Consider the following 12,234-nt stretch of genomic DNA (forward strand, 5'->3'; position numbering starts at 1 on the left):
CGCAAACGCGGGAGACAGCGGCAAAAAAAAAAAAAATATATATATATATATATATATTTGAAAGATATACTGGAATTGTATTATTTGGTGATTCATTCTGTGGCAATTGTATTACCAAAACCAGTGTTACTTGCCAATGTTTTTTCAACTTTGGAGGTGCCAGTCCACATCAAGGCTGGGCCATAATTGAAATATACACAAGTTAATAAAAGGGAGAAAAAGAGACAAGGAGAAGTATTTACGAGTTTTGGAGGTGAAAAGTGTCATGTCATAGTTGTCATAGTTATTAGGAAAGACATGAGAGGGTAGATAGTTCCAAAGCTTCGAGGTGTAGGGAAAGAAACAGTCATCAAAACAGCTCTCCCTTGAGTTGCCATTGGCCTTACAATGATTATTTGACGCAGCATTTTAGTGACTGTTACGTAGTCTTACTAGTAGTGGGAGCATACAAGCAGCCAGCTCTCGGAAGCAAAAACCAAAGTGATTGCTGCAGAAGAGGGAAAGTGAACCAACATTGCGGCGTAGGGCAAGGGGGTCAAGTTTGGAAGTTATCCTAGGACGTTTGACCGCTTTAGACTCAACTCTGTCGAGTAAGAATACAGAGCTAGAACCACCCAAGATGAGAGGGCATTAGTCTTTACTAGGATGGATCAATCCTTTGTACGAACGGAGCAACTCTTTGCAAGAAAAAAAAATTCCACATCGAAAGGACTCCTTAATTCTTAGAGGCAAACTTAATTGTCTAAGATAGATTGGATGTTACAGCAATACCTAGTTTGTTCATCAAGTGGAATTGGAGAACCATTGAAGGAGAGAGGAAAGTTGTGAGGAATTTTCGAATTTTCAATAGAGACCTGGGCAGAAAGTGGGTCTTGGAGTCATTAAAATTAACTGACCAGTTTTCATCTTTCCCACCGAGATAACATGTCCAAGTCTTAGTTTATGGAGGAATTTGTATCAAGACAGGTTACAGATGGCGTGAGAGAAGAAGGAGCAGAATTGAAGGATGTGGAGGAATGTAGTGTTGAGTCGTCCGTGTATGAAAGCATTTGGTTATTTGTAGAAGAAAAGAAATCGTAGATAAGAATGAGGAAAATGTAGAAGACAGGATAGAACCTTGAATGGCACCTTTGTTGATGGAGAAAGTGGGGAGGCTGATCTGTCAACAACCGCGGGGATAGATCGGCCGTAGAGCAAGCTAGATATAAGAGAGCATAGCAACGGAGGCGAGCAAAAAGAGGAGAGCTTAGAGATGAGACCCTGATGTCACGCCCTGTCAACAGCTTTGCATATATCAAGGGCAACTACATAGGATGCCCCAGAATGATTTACATAGCATTCCCCAGAATGATTCATTAAGATAGGAAAGAATATCACCCCTGGATCTTAATTTACGGAAGTCGTACTGTTGATCAGAGAGGCGACTGTGAGATTCAAGATGTCTGAGGATATGGGAAGCGAGGAGAAATTCAAAGAGTAAGGAAACAGTAGATGTCAAAGTAACAAACGCCCACTCTTCTTAGGGATAGGATGTACCCACCCATGTTTCCAAGAAGGAAAAATTCTTTTTTTCTTTTTTTCTTTTTTTTTTACAACAACGGAACAGACGAGCAAGCACAGATGCAAGTTCAGAGGCACACTCTTTCAGTACACGGGGTTGGTTGCCATCAGGGCCATAAGCATTGCTTGTGTCCTGAGAAAGAAGCGCTCTCCGGACAGTTCGAAAAGAGATTACGGGAAGAGGCACAGGATTAGTAAGAGGAGCATCAAGGAGTGGAGAATGTTAAGATCATCAGTGTACAGTTAATCAGAAATGAGAACCAGAGTTGCTAAATCTACGGGAGAGACAGCTATAGTACCGTCTGAACGGAAAAATGAAGGAAAGGTGGAGCTACAGAAATTGTTATCAGTGTACTATGAGTGAATAAAGGAACGCTTTGCCTCACGAATACCGTACTTGCGATGATTACGGGCAATGATAAATGATGAATGGGAATCAAAGAAAGGATCACTTGCCTGAATGGCCTCAGAACTGGTACAGTTGAACCAGGATTTGGAAGAATAGGTCGTCTCGGAGGAAGTGGGGATAAATGCTACCATTCCTTGTCATGCATTTGGCAAGGCAAAAACATCACCACATCAAAGACAGTAATTTACCCAAGGAGAGCCAGGAAAGAATTTTCGTAAGGTATTCCACTCCGCTTTGCTGAGGTGCCAATATTTATGTTTAGAAGGAGCTGATGAAGGGGGGAATGCCGTTAGAATAGATTTATGAGTGTGGTCAGATGAACCAACTAGAGGCGAGATTGTGTAGATCTAGATCATTGAGAATGGAGAACGTGAGGTGTTCAATCCTTCCGCCATCCGTACGGGAGGAATTCAACCATTCCCTATGGTGGACGTTGAAATCCCATAGGTAAAGGGTCTCGGCTTGCGGGCGAACGAAACAAAGGAAAAGCTTGGTAGTTGGAAGACAGACCTTGAGCCAGATTACATCAAAGGTTTGGGACTCAGGGTCCTTGAGACGTGCAACAGGAGTGTTGATGTTGGAATAGTCACAGACGCCACCTTTGAACAGGACTCGGGAGTCGAGATTATAGCTGGATATGAGAAAGTGGCCAGGTAAGAACATCATTAGATAATATGGGTCTCAGAGAGTTGCAAGATTTTAGGAGTGGCACTAGACATATGGTCGTCAACAGAAGAGAGGCTACTAGAGAGACCTTTAATACTGGTATAGTGAACAGAAAAAAGAGGCAGGTCCATCAGAGTAGGACAGGTCGTGGGAGGGGCTTGCACTACTACTGTCTGAGACCTTCCACTCTCAGGCGGTAGAGTAAAGCGGGAACCCGGAGATTGTTAGCATCCCATTATGCCTAGGATTAGGGGCCATAGGCTTGTTAAGACTGTATCATAGTTATATTTGAAAGCAATTGTGCTGACAGGAGAGTTATGAGAGGAAAATGAGTGAGGTTTGAGTAGGTATATCGTAGTTGTAACGAAAAGATGGCAGGACTCTCCTGGTAGTCTCGTTTTGATGAGAGAGAAAGTAAGACCAGCAATTCTAATAGAGGAGGTTGTGTGTGTAAGTTGTTCCAGGCACCACTTTAACGCTTCTCAGTGTGGACGGTAGTACCACCCTGGGCGACTGCTATCAACAGCTGACTATCTAAGGGATTGCTCCATGGGTCGGGGTACGGAATATTCCTCGAGTGAGCTAGAGTATGGGAGGAGCCACCACCTTAGCCCTCCCTCTCGCTGGCAGCAGAGTCACACAAGAAGGTGTGGTCACACCAGTATACCTTAGATTTGTAGAGGTCGTGGGAGGGGCCATTAGTTATGAGCAGTCACTATGCTTATGTTATCTATTTTGTCATCAAATAAAACTAGTTTCTGCATTCACTAATAATGGTCAAGAAGGTCAGTGAGTTTGAAATACATAAGCATATATATAGTTCATGATAGGCATACATTACATGACCCAGCCGAGTAGATATTACTTAAGGTAACCAGCTATTAATATTCCAGAACTTATTATTGTCTTATGTTATGAAATGCATAAGATTACACACTGAAGGTGGTCCTAGAGTTGTTATTGTGCCTCCGGGAACACTGGGGCCAACACAGAGGAGTCCCTTAGAGCGCATACATCACCAGAATGACTGGAAAGGAATCTTTTTACCTTCAGGAGCGAGAGATCAAAGTGGCCCAAGGGGCTCAGAAAAGAACATGGCATGTGCTATGACACTTTGGTCACATTTGTCAAATGGCTTTGCAGTGTCCGTGTGAATCACGTCGGCATTTTCTTTGTTTTCCAGAGCGTCAACAATCGTGTCTTGATGATCAAGCGACTGAGATAGGGAAGATTTTCCCGCCCTAAAAGCATGTTGTCTAGGGTTATGAAGCTTCTTCACTTCCCTAAATTCTGTCAGTTTGCCTCTTAAGTATGTGTGAGTGGTCGGGGGAGCTTGCTGAAGGCCACAGATCATGAAGGAATCCAGGGGTGTCGTAATTTGAACGTGCTGTATTTAAAAGATTATTGTTGGATCCTTCATTGGTTGATTGGTAGCTTGGCCTTAACTGCCGCAGTACAGCCTCTGTTACGTGACCATCCTTGTGCTTAGTTTTCCTTTGCTGTGATAGACCTGTCCTGTGACTTGCCTGTTACGATGCGTCATGCCAGTCCCTGACTCACCCTGCCACACTGGCCCCCACGTAGTGAACACTCCCAGCTAGCCCCAGTCTCCCACTTATCCCCCCACTCCCACACCGACACATCAACCCTTTATTTCGAGCCTTATCCCTCACATCTCCCACCACCACCCAACTTCCAGCTAACTTAATAACATTAATCGAACCCAACCTCAATATTGTCCTGACCTTAGTCCAGGTTCCCAACATCACCCAAACCTTACCTCAGCTCCTCACCATTACCCCAGTTCTCGCAGCATTACCCTCATCGCAGATCAGCTCTCCATCATTACCCTAATCCCATTCCAACTCCCAACTTTCCTCGAATCCCAGTTCAGATCTTTTCCCTCAGTCCAGCTTCCAACAACACCCTCATCCCTCTTCAGCTGGCCTTTATTAACCTGACTCCAGGTCTTACCAGCACTCTAACCTGGTCTCACGTCACATCCCAGCGTTATTCCCACATGTGAGAGTCCCAGCTCCCTGTTGTCACCCCAATACACCTCCCACAACATGAAGCCTCCCTTGATATTTGATGAGGTCTCTGTGGAACTGGAAAACCCCCTTAGTAGTGTTCTTTCAATTAGTCTGTATATGCGGGTTTTACCTTGTGTTTTTATACCTAGTTATATGTTAGCAAGTATTTGGGCCTGCTGATGGTAGTTGTCATGGTTGGAATATATATATATATATATCCCTGGGGATAGGGGAGAAAGAATACTTCCCACGTATTCCCTGCGTGTCGTAGAAGGCGACTAAAAGGGGAGGGAGCGGGGGGCTGGAAATCCTCCCCTCTCGTTTTTTTTTTGATTTTCCAAAAGAAGGAACATAGAACGATATATTGTTAATAGTAACTCTTTATCATTTTTGCTTATTTTTTTTTGCTGTGAAGACTGTCCTGTTTGCGCGTTACCAGAGACGAAGCATGGCCCACTCACCCGCCCACATGCCCCACGTAGTTAAACTCCCACTAGCCAATCTCACTCATACCCCACTACACGAACATCCCATTTTTGTCGACCTTATCCTAATCCCCACCACCCACCCACGTAGTACACTGTCAATTCACTTATATTTGCCCTCCTTTCACCTCCTGCTGTTCCAGGCCCCGATCACCCAAACTACTATTCACATCCATTCTTCCACATCCTATTGCATTCTTCTCCATCGTTACCCTAATCCCATCCAACTCCAACTATTCTCTGAATCCCATTCATCTATTGCCTCGTACCAGTTCAACAACACCCTCATCGCCTCTTCACGGCCTTTTATTAACCTGATCTCAGTCTTACCAGCACTCTAACTCGTCCATCACATCCCAGCGTTATCCACACATGGGCCAGGTGAGGATATTCCCTCAGAGGCCCAGTCCTCTGTTCTTAACGCTACCTTGCTAACGCGGGAAATGGCGAATAGTATGAAAGAAAGAAAAAGAATATATATATATATATATATATATATATATATATATATATATATATATATATATATATATATATATATATACACACACTAAAGTTGGAAAATCCAGTCACGGACAGAAGTCCACATCAAGGCCGGGCCTGAAGTGAAATATAGAGGTGTTAATGAAACGGAAAAATAAGAGACAGAAATATTTGAGGAAATTATTGAGGAAATGAAAAACCCGTCTTTTAAAGTGTTCCAAGTCATAGCTATTGGAAAAGACTCGAGTTTTAGAGTTCCAAAGCTGCGAGGTGTACGGAAAGAAATAGATATCAACAGCCACACAGTAATCATGTGACGCAGCATCTTGCCGAGTATTGTATGTTTCATCTACTGGTGGGAGTACACAAGCCGCCAGCTCTCGGGAGCAGAAACCAAAGTAATGCCAATAGAAGAGGGAAAGTGAACCAATATTGTGACGTAGGTCAGTTAGGCCAAGTTTTGAAGTTATCCTGGGTGAGTTGATGAGTCTGACTGCTTTCGACTCAGTTCTGTCAAGTAACGATGCATAGGTAGAACCACCCCAGATGTGAGAACAGCACTCCATTCAAGGAAGAATTAGTCCTGTGTATAAACGGAGCAACTGTTGTGGAGTAAAGAAATTTCGACGTCCAAGCAGGACTCGCAGTTTTTTAGAGTAGGCTGAGCTTTTCCCGTGATGTGGGATTTCCTAGTTAGAGTGGATGTTACTTTAATACCAAGTATGTTCGAAGGGAAGAGGGAAGTTGTGAGGAATTTTCGATAAAGAGATGCGCAGGAACTGGGTTTAAGAGGCATTAAACTTTGCCAGATTTCGTCTACCCCAGCGAGCTATCCTGTCCAAGTTTATTTAGAAAGTTGTGTCGAGACGAGAAACATCGAGTGAGAGGAGAAGGAGTAGATTTGAAGGATGTGGAGGAATGCAGCGTTGAGTTGTCAGCTTAAGGGTGCATTTCGTTATTAGTAAACGTAAGGAAACCGTTATTGATAAAAAAAAAAAAACCTGTTGTAAACAGACAGAACCTTGATGGACACCACGGAAATAGATCGACCAGAGAGGAAGCTAGACATTCGGGAGCAAAGTGAGGGAGGAAGCCAATAGGAGGAAGCTTAGAGTTGAGACTTGTCAAAAGCTTCGTATACATCTAGGACAACTACGTAGGCCAACCCAAAATCTTTCGTGGTAATGACCAGATGTAAGCAAGATTCATTAGTGGGTCTCGCCTTACAGGAGCCATACTGGTGATCAAAGAGAAGACTGAGATTCAAGATGTCTGAGAGTGTGGTAGTTGAGGAGGGATTAAAAGACTTTGGTAATGGTAGATATCAAAGCAACAGAACGTTAGTTAGGGTTGTTAGAACGGTTACCCTTCTTTGGAATGAGTATTAAAAATGTCTGCTTCCAAGGAGGAAAAGTTATGGTTTTTAAACAGAAACGGAACAGACGAGTAAGCACAGGTTCAGGTTTATAGGCACACTCAGTACACGGGGATGGATGTCATCAGGACCATGAGCTTTGCTTTTGGCCAGAGAGAGAAGCGCTTTTCGGACATTTCGAAAAGTGATTAGGGGGACGGGCATAGGATTAGTGAGAGGAGCATCAAAATGTGAAGGAATGTTAGAGTCATCCAAGGTGGACTTAAAGGAGAAACGAGAACCAAAGGAAGTTGTTTTTTCTATGGGAGAGACAGCTATAGTACCGTCTCAACGGAAAAGTGAAGGAAAGTGGAACCACAGAAATTGTCAACGATGCTCGTAACTAAAGACCAGAAAGACCTATCAGTGGATTCAGGAGACGTTGTCGCACTTCCTTCGAATAAAGGAACGCTTCGCCTCACGGATAACGTACCTGCAGTGATTACGGGCAGTGATAAATGTTGAATGGAAGTCGGACGAAGGAGAGCTTTTCCTAGCTCGAGATGCCTGATCCATTGCCGGAACGGTTGAACCATGGATTGAAAGAAGAGATCGTCTTGGAAGAAGAGGGGATAAATGTTTCCGATCCCTCAACAATAATCGCTGCTATGCGTTTGGCGGAGACAGAAGCATTACCACATAAGAGACTAATTTTTTAAGCTATTCCAGTCAGCTTTGTTGAGGTGCTAATATACATACATATACATACGCAGACATATACATATATACACACGTACATATTCATACATGCTGCCTTCATCCATTCTCTTCGCCACCCCGCCACACATGAAATGACAACCCCCTCCCCCCGCGTGCGTGCGAGGTAGCGTTAGGAAAAGACAACAAAGGCCACATTCGTTCACACTCAGTCTCGAGCCACATCTCCCTTTCCACATCCTGGCCTAACAAAACTCCATGGTTTACCCCAGACGCTTCACATGCCCTGTTTCAATCCATTGTTTCAATCCGTCAACCCCAGTATACCACATCGTTCCAATTCACTCTATTCCTTGCACGCCTTTCACCCTCCTGTATGTTCAGGCCCGATCGCTCAAAATCTTTTTCACTTCATCCTTCCACCTCCAATTTGGTCTCCCACTTCTCGCTCCCTCCACCTCTGACACATATATCCTCCTGGTCAACCTTTCCTCACTCATTGTCTCCATGTTATAGAGGTACTGATTACGAGCACAGGTTCTGACGTCATGGTCTGGCTATTTGTGAGGTGAAAAGTGCCACCCCTTTTCCAGTTATTGTTGCTGTAGCTTCATACAGGATGGTAGTTTGCTGCTGGAGTTGGGAAGAAGACAAGGAGGCAAATACTTTCAACATTTGGACGTGGAAGGGAAAAGAAAAATAGGAATCTGCCCTTGCTTGGGTTGGCAGCGGTGACACGCTAGTGCTGGTGGTGACCGTGTTGGTTGGTGGCTTTAATGGTTCTGTGGTGATGGTGTTGGTGTTGTGGGTGTTGAGAGTAATGGTGCAGGAGATGGTGATGGTGTTCCTGTTGATGTCTGTAGTGTTGCTGGTATCCGGAAGGTGTTGATGATGGTTGTGGTGTGGTGGTAGTTGTGGTATGATGTGGTGACGATGGGGATCGGTACACACACAGTTATGACGGTGGTTGGGGAGGAAGAGGAGGCAGATGCATACATTACCATAAGGTTGTCAGGGAACTTCGCAAGGCCAAGTTCTCATTGCTTTATCATTAATCTTAGGAACGAGAGGTCAGAGCAGTGTAGGTATGCCGGACAATCCCCGTCGGTGGACGAGACAGACCTCGTCTATGGAGGGTAGTAGCTCACCTTTGCGGGTGGTGGTACGGCGACGGCGGCCTTGAGCCAAAGTCAGCAGGTCCGTGTAGGTCCGTCCATCTGTCCCCTCCCGCTTACGCAACCAACATGATGGTGTGATGATGGTCGTCAGCAGGAGGCAGCTGTATGCGGTGATCACCTTTACCCAAGGCCAGGAGCCATACTGTACTGTTGTCTTCCTGCTATGGTGTCTGCTGTTGTCCGCATGATGATGTGTGCGTTCTTCTGCGTGGGTCTAGCTGTGACAGTGTGTGCCTTCTTAATGATGAGTAACGATAATGAACGGGTTGCTCAGAGGATGACTGGTCGGAAAATAATTCAAATGATGCTGACACTAGGACTATAAAGATGGGAGAAGACTAGAAAGACGAGTCTTTACGTAGTTATATACGAAGGTGGCTGTGTTAGCATCACCAATGATTTTATATTGGTTGGGATGTTTGTGATCCCATTACCCCTATGGAATATGGGATGTTAAGTGGGGCGATATGACGGGGAAGGGCCAGTTACAGTAGCTTCAACCCTAACTTCATGGTGGCCGGGTAGAGGACCACTGTGTAGGGCAACTCTTGATAGCTGACGTCAGGGGGACGAGCGGTCTTCCTCGCCAAGATCGTTTTTTTTCCTATGTTGTGCGAGACCAGTTTGACAATTGAAAGATTTCATGATTGTGTTGACGTGTTCCTTCCTGCTTAGTGCCTCGTTCAGAGTGACCCAGTGAAGCTTAGTGGAAAAATATGGTTGGCGCTGAGTCCTACTGGGACTGTATAAGGTGGGTCACATCCAGAAGCAAGGCTTGTGTGTGTGACTACTGTCTTGGTTTCACTGATGGGACGAAGTTGATGATGACTCAGTTAAGGAGTCTATTAAAAGTATTCTGGAGGGTGATGTAGTGGGAAGACCTGATGTCACTGCTGATACAATGGTTGTCCTCACTGTTTCCATTGATCAGATATGCGTCTGCCATGGCATCATCAATAATGATAGATGAGTACATGACTTGTAATAGAAAATTACCGTTTTCTTTGCGTTGGTTGTTGACCGTGGGACTAGAAGTTGGAGATAGTGTGGCCTCAGAGTTGTTCAACCTGGTGACGCTCACGAAGGAGAGTAGCAGTCCGTGGACGAAGACTCTTCCATAGTCCAAGGTCGATGACTGTGGTTGGTTATGTTACAGTAGACTGTGTCTAAGGTTTTGTTGAACTCAAACTGAGAGCCTCAAAAGCCTTGCGTTTTTCCATCTGGCCATCAGTCTGATACTGTGTGATTTCTTCTTCCGTCTGGCCCTTTGTGTGATCGTTATCTTTTTCTGTAATCCAGACACTCAGTAGTGGTTGGAGATATTCTGAGCCCACTTGATAGGCAGGTTTGTTGTGTTCAAACTTTGCGCCCAGAACAGACTTTTATCTGATACTTCTTGCACACAATACATTCAGTCAGTATTGTAAGACCCAGTAAGACCCAGTCCAGTGTATGTATTTTGTTGAGTTGCATTTTGTTGTTTGATCATTTATTTTCAGTTGATGTAGCGTATCACTCAGATGCCTAACAGTGTATTAAGAGCGGTGTATGAGTTACAATATGTGTGAGTTTACAGATCTAACTGGTTGGACATTGTTCTTGCCTCGACCACCGTCAAGGGGTTCCTTAAGAACAGGCTGTTGTTTTATCATGTGGCAGTGGTGAAAATGCATGAGGAAGTCAGCCAAGTCCACCTGTTTGATTTCATTCATCAGGAAAGTTGTAGAAAACCATCAAATGTTACACCTCTGCTTCATTCTGTACAGCCGCTCTTGTCGTCTGTGTACCAACCTGTCCAGTGGTGCATGGCATCAAGTCTTACGGTTATGAGAGGGAAAATGTGTTCACGATGGAAGACCTCACATAAATGGGTTAACTTAGGTTTTTTTATGTACTTATCTCTCTCTTTTTTCTTTCTTGAAGGCCATTTTTTTTATGATAGGAATAAGTTAGGGTTAATGATATATACGGTCGTGGGTCATTGACCGAAATCTGGCCATACTGTCGAGTTCCTCCCTGACTTTTACCGAGGTAATTTTCTTATGTAGTCTCTGGTTCCTTCCTGTCCACTCACTTCACTAATGATACACTTTATCATATTCTCTGTTTCCTGCCTTTCCCCTGACTCCTTTTTATTAGCTGACACCAGAATGTTTTCTGACACCAGACTGTTATCTGACACCAGACTGTTATATGGCACCTGACTGTTATCTGACACCAGACTGTTATGTGGCACCTGACTGTTATCTGACACAAGACTGTTATGTGGCACCTGACTGTTATCTGACACCAGACTGTTATCTGGCACCTGACTGTTATCACATTTCGTGTCATGGCTTACTCTGTGACGTAATCATACGTGTGTGTTACCGTTTGTTCTTCCCGTCTCCTGGTTCATTCTTGCTTATTGATACTTTCATGTATTACTGCTTCCTTCCTTTATGCTGACTAATTTTTATACTGGTTTCTTCCTGTCTTCGGATCGTTTTTAAATGTTACATAGTAGCACTCGTTCCTTCCTGTCTACTGGTTTATGTGAGTAGACTCGCTTTGCTATGTGTAGTGTCGTGGTTTCATGTGTGATCACTTGTCCATGTTGTCACTGGCCCCCGTCCTGTCCACTGAGACACCGTCTTGTACCCCCGTCCCCCCGTATTCTGTCTGTGGCACCTTCCTCTGTTATTAACACACACACGGGTGGTCACACTCTCATACCTTCCCCCCTCACCTAACACACCTCACATCCGCAACGCACCCTTTCCACCGCCTCACTCCATTTCTTTTAGTTGACTTTGTGTCTGTACCACAACACTGACCCACGCATCATTCTGCCTCTTACATACATCTCACCTGTACAGTTGTAACAGATGGATTACACACACACACACACACACACACACACACACACACTCCAAATGAGCAGTTGATACTTGAGGTATCTTCCTGATCCCACTACACGCACACCCAGTCTTCACATGATGCTCACCTAATACTTCTGATCTTTATTTTCTCGACTTTTCTCTTGTCCCAGACATCTGCTTGTCAAATATGGCTGGTATGTATATGCATACTCCCGTCCGTTATACCTCTGCATATATATATATATATATATATATATATATATATATATATATATATATATATATATATATATATATATATATATATCAATCGTCATATTTGACAGTTACTGTCTGTGGGTTGTGGAGGAATTGTTTGACGACTCAATGAAATACAGTTGAGCTGTTATCACTTGGTCATGTTTGTTATATGCTGATGATGATGATGATGTTGATGATGATGTTGATGATGTTGATGATGATGTTGATGATGATGATGATGATGCTGG

General features: G+C 44.1%; 1 protein-coding gene across 10 annotated transcripts in view; it reads left to right on the plus strand.

Moving 5' to 3' along the window:
* tgo (Aryl hydrocarbon receptor nuclear translocator homolog tgo) overlaps positions 1–12,234 on the plus strand; it is a 942,634-nt gene that overhangs the window by 585,573 nt on the left and 344,827 nt on the right. The window lies entirely within an intron of this gene.

Source organism: Panulirus ornatus, chromosome 1 (genome assembly GCF_036320965.1).
Source record: "Panulirus ornatus isolate Po-2019 chromosome 1, ASM3632096v1, whole genome shotgun sequence".
Classification (NCBI taxonomy): Eukaryota; Metazoa; Arthropoda; class Malacostraca; order Decapoda; family Palinuridae; genus Panulirus; species Panulirus ornatus.